General features: G+C 31.4%; 1 long non-coding RNA gene across 1 annotated transcript; it reads right to left on the reverse strand.

Annotated features, from left to right (window-relative positions):
• Positions 1–9,470: 9,470 nt before the first annotated feature.
• On the reverse strand, positions 9,471–10,549 carry LOC131647928 (uncharacterized). Its single transcript, XR_009298000.1, has 3 exons — positions 10,301–10,549; positions 10,145–10,187; positions 9,471–9,953 (listed from the first exon to the last, which is right to left on the reverse strand). It is a non-coding gene; the product is annotated as an uncharacterized LOC131647928 (long non-coding RNA).
• Between the last annotated feature and the right edge of the window lie 298 nt (positions 10,550–10,847).

The raw sequence follows: 10,847 nt of genomic DNA on the forward strand, positions 1-10,847 counted from the left end.
GCCCAAGGTAATGGTTATGAATTTCTTTATCTTTAATTCGACGAATGTGCTCTTGTATTATAGGATCAAATTCAGCAATCATTTCAATAAAACTTAATAAATTTCCATTATGTTCTTGATAAATCTTTTCATTTGTTCCACGAAAGGCTAAATTGTTTTTTCCAAGAGTTTTAACAACTGCAATTATTCTAAATAAAACATTTCTCCAATGTTCTCTATCTTTATTTATTTGTTCTTGAACATGATGTGTTCATTACTCATCTCATGAGTCCTCAACTTAGAGCTCATATTTTTCCAATCCTTAATACCACAACTTGCTAATTTGCTTGTACTAGAAAGAGTATTAAATAATTTACAACAAAAACAAAATACTTTATCCGAATCTTGAGAATATATTAGCCATATTCTTTCACGTTTTTCTCCGTTTGATAATTTTTTAATATAAAACGAGGAAGAAAAATGTCTTGAGGATTCATCCTTAGGAAAATCTATATCGATAATTTTAAGGGGGCCTTTTTCTACTAATAAATCTCTCAAATTCGTACTAATATTTGTCCATTGACTTGGAATTGGATCACGTATATTTGTAGCGGTGTCTACTCTATCAAGTTCTTCTATTAATAAATCACTATTTGTATTTTCATCATTGTTTAAGTTGTTAACTTCATCTACATTGTTAAGTTCTTCTTCAAATTTACCTTTTCTTGTTTGTTTTGATAAATTTATCTAAAGCTCCCTTTTGTGATTCAACTAACGATTCAATTCTTTTTTTTCTTCAATTTTGAACTTCCTGATTCAAATTTTCGAGTTGACATTCTCCTATTCTAAATTAAAATAATAATATTTTATCATACACACTAATATAAAACAAATAAAATTCACAATAATAAAATTAAAACAAATAAAAATTAAAAGATAAAATATGAAATAAAAAAAATCTGTTTTTATAAAGCTTCTCTAATCTTGGCAAAACTAGAATGAGAGATGAGAGACAACCAAAACTAATATGAAAATGATGTGGGAGGGATGAAACTTGAAAGTATAGAATGAGGAAGAAGCAATAGAATAGTCACGTAAAAACTGCATCCATTAGTATTTAATATAAATTGATTTGAGAGAGAAACTAGTATTAAATGAATGAAATCATTACATTAAAAAGATACTACTGCCTACTAGTGTGTTGCTAAAGTGCAGTGTATACATTGAAGAGGCTTTTTACCTTCTCTATGCAACGGTACTGTTTTAAGGATTAATCATTCATGGCAACGGTATAATGTACACTAGTAAAAAAAAATCTTTTTTAGGCCCTAGGCAAAGGCCTCACTTGCCTAGCCTATGGGCCGGCCCTGGGAGGGTTGCATGTTCATACACATACCCATACACTTTTTTAAAGCAAATAATTAATTAAACGGAGAACTAAGGGTTCTCCAACCTTTTACACAATGAAGCAGACAAAAACACCGCAATAAAACGGAAAATTACAAACTAATTACAAACCACTACAAGAATAGCAAATACTCCTTGCTAAAGTCGTAGAAAGTACAATTGAATTGCGTAATTTCACCGCGAAAGACCACTTCCAAACCAAAGATTTAATACTCCAAACCGTATTATTTACATTCTAATCTTCATTCCGGAAGCATATACCGTTTCTAACCAACCATATACTCCACACTGTTGCTAACCATATAACTCCTACTTTGCTTGACTTCACCTTTTTTTCCTCTACAAAAAGAGTACCAATACATAAAATGTGAACGACACTCCACCAACTCCTCCTCCCTTTTACCTACCCAAGTAGCTATCTCCAACCAAATGGATTTGATCAAATCACATAAGAAGAAAGAACGGCCCATACTTTCCACATGAAAGCCACAAAAACAACAATATAAAAAATCCAAAGGAAAAGAAATACCTCTATATACCAATAGGTCCTTTGTAGGAAGCCTATTAAAGAAGAGCCTACACCCATATGACTTGATTTTAAAAAATACTTCCATCTTCTATACCAAGCCTAAAGCACCGTCATACACATTTTATATATATATATATATATATATATATGAGTTAAGTTAAATATAATTATGTATTTACAAACAATAGAATAAGTTGACGAGCCTTCATACGTAAAACAATGCAGGAGAGTTTGAATTTGTTGGATATCTGAATAATAAATTCTTTTCTCAATCTTAAGGGTTGAGATATTTATAGGCCTACCTTATGGACTAAGTTGATGGGTGTAGAAGCAGTTTCGTCCCAACTATTTGTGTGGAGTGTAGGAATAAGAAGATCAATTCTCCCAATTAATAGAAAGAAACAATTTCTTTCATCGAGAAGTGGTAAATACTGACCTTTTAACGAACAAGTTGTCTGGAACATACACAAAAGAAGTTATTATTTAATGAACCCCATGTTGAGTTAAGAGACCATCCCCTAGGCGGGAGGGATGGGATATGGCGACCTGTGACATGCCAAATCACACCCTCCTAGTTTTGCATTGTGGCCCATTATGTTGCTTTCGGGATGATTGAGTTATGGGCCATCCTTTTCTAACGCCCAATCAAAATTATCCTAATACATATTGTTATGTGTTACTTCTGTTAGAACTATACACACACATAAAGGTAAAAGATAGAAAAACAAAATTTATTTGTGTTTATTTCACATCAATTTTATTTGTTGTTATTAAGTACGTTCAATAATGAATTAATGATGATTATGTTGAAAATTTTCTTAATTAATAAAGACTTTATGAACCCATACTCAATTCATGATGAAATAGAAAACGGAAGCGTACCTTTAGGATCCATGAAATATTAATGAGAAGACAATTATCTTGATAGGATAATGACCTTTCAATTGTAGATTCATTAATTCCTTGGTTTCTCTTCCAATAGGATAAAGAGAATAAATATTCTATGATATTTTTCTAGTGTCAACAATTGGGGACCATAACCCTTTATTTATAAGAATCACATGCCCTTTCATGAAGAGTCATGTTTATTCAAGTTTAGAATCTCACGCCCTTCCATGAAAGGTCATGATTAGTCAAGATTTCTTATTCCAATTTTACCCATCACAAAAATAGAAATAAGACTTTTGGTATCTACACAATATTTTTCATAACAATTACATCCCTAGCCATAAATCTTACATTAAATAGATCATTTTAATTTAGCTAATTAAATAATGGTCCTAACACATTAATTTATTACATGTATGACCCAAAAAATTATAACAATCTCCTATTAGTCATATATGTATCCTTATAAATGTGTTAGACTTTACGAGCTCAAAAATTTCCATTATAAACTTTGGACATATCCTTATCTCATCCATTAGTTTCATCAATATATAGGACCAAAGCGGTTTTCATTATATCAGTCATAATTAAACCCATCAATGATCACAAATATAAACACAACTAAATGACATAGATCAATACATATCAATTTTCAACTGGTCCTCCTTACTTAAATGAATTTAATATTATCATACAAAGTGCAATGAACTTAATAACCAAAATTTATTTCTGATTAACAAAATATATGAGTATGTATATATACTATCAAAACATAGAACATAAATTACAAAAATGACTAACTCCCACTAAACCAAAAAAATCCTTTAATTTTATATATAACACCCATGTGAGCAGCATGCTCATGAAAGACCTTGGATGGAAGCCCCTTTGTCATAGGGTCCGCTATCATAGAATTTGTCCTTAAATATTATATAAAAATTTGTCCACTTTGTACTCTCTCCGACCAAACTGTGTAGGAAGAGATATTAACACCAAATACACGAGTAAGTCATCCGCCAACTCAAGCTTTTCTGTCTTAAGTTTGTTGGAAGCAATATTAGACATTTCCATAATATACTTTATTATGTTTCCTTTGCCTTTATACTTTACAGAAATCAAGCTTTGAAGAAGTGTGCTTGTTTCCACTTTATCGCTTTTAGCAAAGCGCTTTTCAATTTCAACAAGGAAGTCATTAGCACTTGTTATTTCTTTAGATATAGTATCCCTGAATGTCTCTAGAACACCGCACTTTATGATCATAAGACTCATGCGATTAGAACGATCCCACTTCTCATAATTTTCCTTTCATTAGAGGTTTTTCTTCCGGTCCTTAAAATTGGCACCATTAAAAACTAGGACTGGCAATTTGAAATAAATCATAAATAAACTCAAATAATATATGTTTGTTATGAATATTTATGTTAGTGGATGTCCATCCATCTCCTAGTATTTCATCTTCCTATTCCATACTTAATATGTGTTTAATATGTGTGATTTTATATCTCCCTTGAGTCATATAAATAGAGACCCATATTACAATGTAAAACACACTTGAAAGAAGATGATATAATATTGTTTTTCTCTTCTCTACCTCTCTTTGATCTTTATGATTTTAGTTAGTTTTATAACACGTTATCAATTAAAGAATATATCTATAGTCTAAAGTTGCTACATATTTTAAAGTTGTTACAATAGTGCTTAGATTTCTCATATAAATCTTAATTATACTATTCTTTTCTTTTTACAAGTATAGTGGATGGATGACATTTGTTAGTCCATCTTAAAGGCATACGAAAGTAAGCTCATATTTTGATAGAGTCGAGATTCGAATGAACTTTAATCCTTTACGTTTTCTTTATGCGTGTTCTCTTTATGTCTTATCAAATAATTTCTTCATATATAATTCACATGAATTCTATTGGAGGTATGGAATATCTTTGTATTACACAAATGAACTTGGACATAAAAAATATAATAGAAAAGCTATCGGTTTTTTCCTCGGGCTTGTACTACACTTATATCAGTACAATTTAAGCACATGTCATTGAAAACCAGTAGTTTACAAATTACACTTAAATGTGTCGTTGGTAAAATCGGTTGGGTCATCTCGGATATAATATGATGCGAATAATTTGTATTGAAGAACCAGAAATTTCTTCAATCCAGTCAATTTTTGTGTGTTTCTAAAGGAAAATAAAAATTTGAGAAATTACGTTTTTATGACATTAATTGTTGCATCGACTAAAATATCATGCATATGTCTCTACTCACAACCAGAAGTTTGTGAATTTATTTTCTCAACTAATTAGACTAATATCTTGTTTTCTGGATTTTTTAGAAATTTATGTATAAGTATCACATATATTATTAAAATTGATATTGAATATCATGTAATATATGTTCATAAAAAGAAAATGGACCCGAAGATCCATTCTTTAGACGTCTAAAGTTAATTCTATTGTTGATACTTATGAGATCATCAATTCTAAATTATATATTTGAAACACCAAAAGTATGATATTAAGATATTTATTCGCATTAAGCCAACAAGATACTATATTTTAGTCCTCCCTAATTTATTCTAATACTTCTCATCTTAGTGAACATTTGGATGTGTTGTGTATATTCCAATTGCTCCAATATAATACATTAAGATGAGTCATAAAAGAATATTGGAAAAATATAATTAATATGACTCTCAATTTTGAGGATATAATTTGAGAAAATAATCAAATATTTGATTGCAGCCAAGTAGGCTGATTGTCACTTGATAAATTAATTTTCCCAATATTAGGGGGAGGGAATAAGCAGCTGAAATCATGAACAAGAAGTTCAAATGAACAGCTAAAATCATGAACAAGAAGTTCAAATGAACAAGTTAAAATAAATTGTTATCTTGATCCTCGTACAAATCAATATGAACCAAAAGTTCAAAATATTATTCATTTGCAAAGTTTAAGAAATAAATTATCAGTTGATAATACTCCACTCAAAGTGGATTCTCCTATTGGATAATATAATATTGAAAATGAGTTGTTGTTGTTGCGCCTGAAGCGTGGTATGAAAGTCGGTTCCAATGTTAAAAGTCATCTACTAAGAAAAGAAACTAATGATGACCCAAGTGAGGATATGAAAATGTTAAGAGCACTTTGAGCTAATTTAATTCTCAGTTCCAGAAGAACAAATCAAGTACTTGAAATATGAAATAAAGAGATCTCGATAAATTATGTCATGGATGAAATGGAATGGAACCGAAATTGAGATAAACAAATAAAGTCAATATTGACAATGTCTTTGTATACAATATAGCTCTAAAAGTGATCAATGATAATGAGTATCATGATTCAAAGTCTATTCAAAATTGTATACTAAGTGAGAATTGGCCAAAATAAATATATTCAATTGAAGAAGAATTAAACTCACTTTACAAGTGACTCACTTTTGGACCTGTAGTCCGACCACCTCAAGGTGTGAAACTAATTGGATATAAATGAGTTTTTGTGAAAAAGAAAAATAAGAATGATATAAAGTTTGATTTATTTCTCAATGATTTTCACAAAGACCTAATATTTATTTTGATAAAACATATTCACCTGTAGTAGATTCAATCAATTTTTGATAATTAATCATCCTTGTAACACACGAAAGGCTTAATTTGAACATGATGGATGTAATGACATCTTATTTATATGGTTCACTTAATAGTGACATTTACATGAAACTCCCTGAAGGGTTCAATATACTAGAGGCACGTAATTGTGGATCTCGATAAAACTACTACATCAAATTGAACAAGTCTCTCTATGGACTAAAAGAATTTGGATATGTGGTATAATCGCCTCAGTGAATCTTTACTAAATGATGAATATACAAATAATTCAATTTGTACTTGTATTTTCATAAAATGATGTGGAAAAGAATTTGCAATACTAGTTATCTATGTGAATGACATACATATTATTGGAACTCCTGAAGAGCTTCCAAAAGCTATAAATTCCTTAAAGAAAGAGTTTGAGATGAAGGACCTAGGAAAAAAAAATTATGTCTAGCCTTACAAATTGAGAATTTGGACAATGGAATATTTGTACATCAGGAAGATTATATAGAAAAGTGTTGAAACACTTCTATATGGACAAATCTCATTTGTTGTCCACTTTAATGATTGTTATATCATTAGATGTAGAGAAAGATCCTTTCAGGCCTCAAGAAAATGATTACAAAAATTATTTGGTCCTGAAGTACCATATCTTAGTGCAATTGGAGCACTAATGTACCTTTCTAATTATACACGTCTCGATATATCGTTTGTGGTCAATCTATTACCAAGATACAATTATTCGCCTACATGAAGACATTTGAACGGAGTCAAACATATACTTCATTATCTTAGAGATGCTGGTTACTTGTCAGGTTCTCACAATGGTAGATCAGAAACAGGTTATTTGTTTACATGTGATGGTACAACCATTTCATGGAGATCTATGAAACAACTCATGGCAACAACTTCATCAAATCCTGCATAACTATTAGCACTACATGAAGTCACTTCCAAGAAGAAATTTTAAGACTACTACACATAATATCGTCTCACATGTAAATGTCTGCATGAGGGGGAGAAAAACATATGTTTTGCACTCTTTTTTCCTTCACCATGGTTTTTTCCCATTGGGTTTTCCTGGTAAGATTTTTAACGAGGCAATTCACATTCAAAGGATATTGTACTCTTTTTCCTTCACTATAATTTTTCCCACTAGGTTTTTTCTAGTAAGGTTTTAACGAGGCATATCCTCAATGGACATCCAAGGGGGAGTGTTATGAATATTTATGATAGTGGATGTCCATCCATCTCATAGTATTTCATCTTCCTATTTCATACTTAATATGTGTTTAATATGTGTGATTTTCTATCTCCCTTGAGTCCTATAAATAGAGACCCATATTATAATGTAAAACACACTTGAAAAAAGATGATATAATATTGTTTTTCTCTTCTCTACCTCTCTTTGATCTTTATGATTTTAGTTAGTTTTATAACAATGTTCAAATAATGTCATAACCTATCTCAAGATATCTAGTGCACCCCATCCATATCAAGTCTTTGGACAATAATATTAATTGCTAGTGATACTCTTGTCATAACGATCCAACATTGATAATAAAACATGTCAAATAATAAACCCCTCTTTGGATTAATTTATCATTCACATGTGAAGCCTTAAAATTATCACATTTTTATCATTATAAGTGTGTGTGTATATAATCATATCAAATATCAATTTTCCTTTGGGCCAACTAATACTCACATAGAAACATATGCACACTAACATTCAATATTTCTAATGATCAAATCCATAAATGAAGGATCACTTTGTTGATTTCTACTCTCAATAGAATCATTTAAATGTCAAGTAAATATATAAAATATAAACCACAACCAAAATTTAAATAAGAAACAAATTATCAAATTTAATGGATAGTATAATTGTGTGCCACACAGCCGTGTAAACTAGCACAACTTGCCCGTGTCATTTTCTTTAGAAAAAAATTGCAGAAGAAATAATAATTGTAATTATAATAATTGCCAAAAAAAATCAAACAAATAAATAAGGAAAAGAAAAAAAATATGTTGTGATTATTAGGGCTGGACAACGGGCCGGGTTGGGCGGTTTCGGGCCCAAAAACCTCACCCAACCGAACCCGCGGTTGAACAATATAAACCCATTTCCGCCCATTTTCTAAATCGATTTGGCCGGGTTGGGTTATAACGGGCCACAGGTTAATAAGAGCGGTTTAATCGGGTTATTGGGATGATTTTTATTGAACCCAATAACCTATTTTGAGCTACAAATTTCTACAACTTTTTTTTTTTTTTTTGCTTTCGCACTCTGGTTCCTAGGGGAAAGGGGCCCTAGTAATCCAGAGCTCGTGCCGAGAGGTACGGGCACTGGCCAAACATTGTTCCCACCTAGGAATCGAACCCGGTATTCCCCGGATTACGTCCTTAGCAGAAATTAAAATTCAACATAAATCCAAATGACTACAACATAGCTTCAGCATCAACATAAATTTAAATTACAACTTAAATAATAATAGTCCCAATATACAGCTCCTGTAGGTAAGCATTTTCACTGATGAAAATAAGCTGATATATAAGTTGGTGTGCTGGTGTTTCACTTGCAAGAGTGGATCCAAGAACTTGTGCTATTATATAAGCTGGTACCTATAATAAGATCATTAAATTAAAAGAAAATTGTTAACAATTTTATTAACACTAACCACAATATTATGAGAGAATTTTTATTAACACTAACCATAATATCAAGTATGTCCCACCAAATCAGTTACCAACTACATTCAACATAACATCAAATTCACATTAGGATAAAAATTATAAATATAGTATCAAAGAAAATTAACCAAGTAAAACTAAACTAAACTAGAAATACTTGGTTTTTGTATTAACTCATTTAACTTCTCTGTTAAGTCCTTTGGCAAGGTCAAATTGCACAAGTAGTAAACAAACTCATACTTGACTTATGACAGATGAAAAAAAACTATTTCAGATGTAGTAAACTAACTCATACTTGGCTTATTGAGTTAAAAGACTACAAAAACATGCATTTCATCACAATTAATATTGTTGGCTTATGACAAATGAAAAAAAACTACTTCACATGCACCATTCACCTTTTCCCACTATCATATTTTCTTAAAATGTACTAAGGTTTGGTCCTGACCCATATCTTCTTTAATATATTCTAAAACATAGGATAAAAAAACAAGGAGACAACATTTGCATCTCTATTTCTACACTTACACTTACATCAGTTAACACACTTACAATTAGCACAAACTTATGTTTTAGAAAAATTATTTCTCTTATGTCCTTGTTTTAGATTGTGGTTGGATATTTGTATTGAATGAGCACAAAATTAAGTTTGAGAAAATTCATTTCTCTTGAAGTATGACACAATTGACACCTCCACACTGATAATTATATGTGTCAGTGTCGTGTTGGCGTCGAACACAGACACATATTTGAAACTAAACACACATTTATTCAGAGTACAAACCTATTTGGAATGCATTGATTGAGACACAAGCACACAAACCAACAACACCCAGTAAGTACTTTTCAACAAGCAAAAACCTGCATAACAATGACAGGGTGGGTACATAAGCAAACTATAGAAGACATTTTCAACATCATATTTTCATTTTCAACTATGATAAGAGGCAATGAATCAGAAAAAAAATAAATCATTGGACAAGGAATGTGAATCAGAAAAAAAATTGCGATTTAAATCATGAACCTGTGGTGAAAATATTAAACTTAATCACCTTGAAGAAACTAAATCACCCATGAAGTCAATAAAAGATTAACCTGTCATGAAAATAAAACTCAGAATCAAAACAACTAAGTTAGGATTCGAAACCACAAAGTCAGGACTCGAAACCCTAAGCAAAAAAAATTAAAAACTGAATTAAAAATGTTACCTTGCAACAAAATCGTATTGATTCAGTGGTTGGTGCCATTAGTAGCATAAACGAATAAAATATTATTACCTTGCAACTGTGTCAACCTTTGATTTAGTGTTGATAAAATAGGATAAACGGTGGTTTGTGAGAGATGGTGACTGATGGTGGAGGTAAGGTTGAGTCAGGGTGGTTGGTGAGAGAGACGGTTGACGGTGTTAGGGTTTCATAGACGAGAATGAGAGACGAGAGAGATGAGAATGAGGAGAAACTGAGGGGTATTCCCTTTCCTAATTGCCAAAACGGCATCATATTAGCTAAGCAGTGTGGGCGGGTCCGGGTACCCGTGGTTCACTTATTCTTACCCGGACCGCCCAATGTAACCCACTCTAAACCGATTTTTGAACCCGTGGGCCCGTCTTTCCGTTTTAAACCGCCCAATACCAATTTATTTTTTCGGTTTCGGGTTGGTTGGGCCGGTTTATCGGTTTCTGTCCACCCCTAGTGATTATCATTCGTTAATTTTTTTCCCTCAAGATTACAATTATCATACGTTGTAATAATTACA

This window comes from Vicia villosa, linkage group LG2 (assembly GCF_029867415.1).
Source record: "Vicia villosa cultivar HV-30 ecotype Madison, WI linkage group LG2, Vvil1.0, whole genome shotgun sequence".
NCBI classification, from domain to species: domain Eukaryota; kingdom Viridiplantae; phylum Streptophyta; class Magnoliopsida; order Fabales; family Fabaceae; genus Vicia; species Vicia villosa.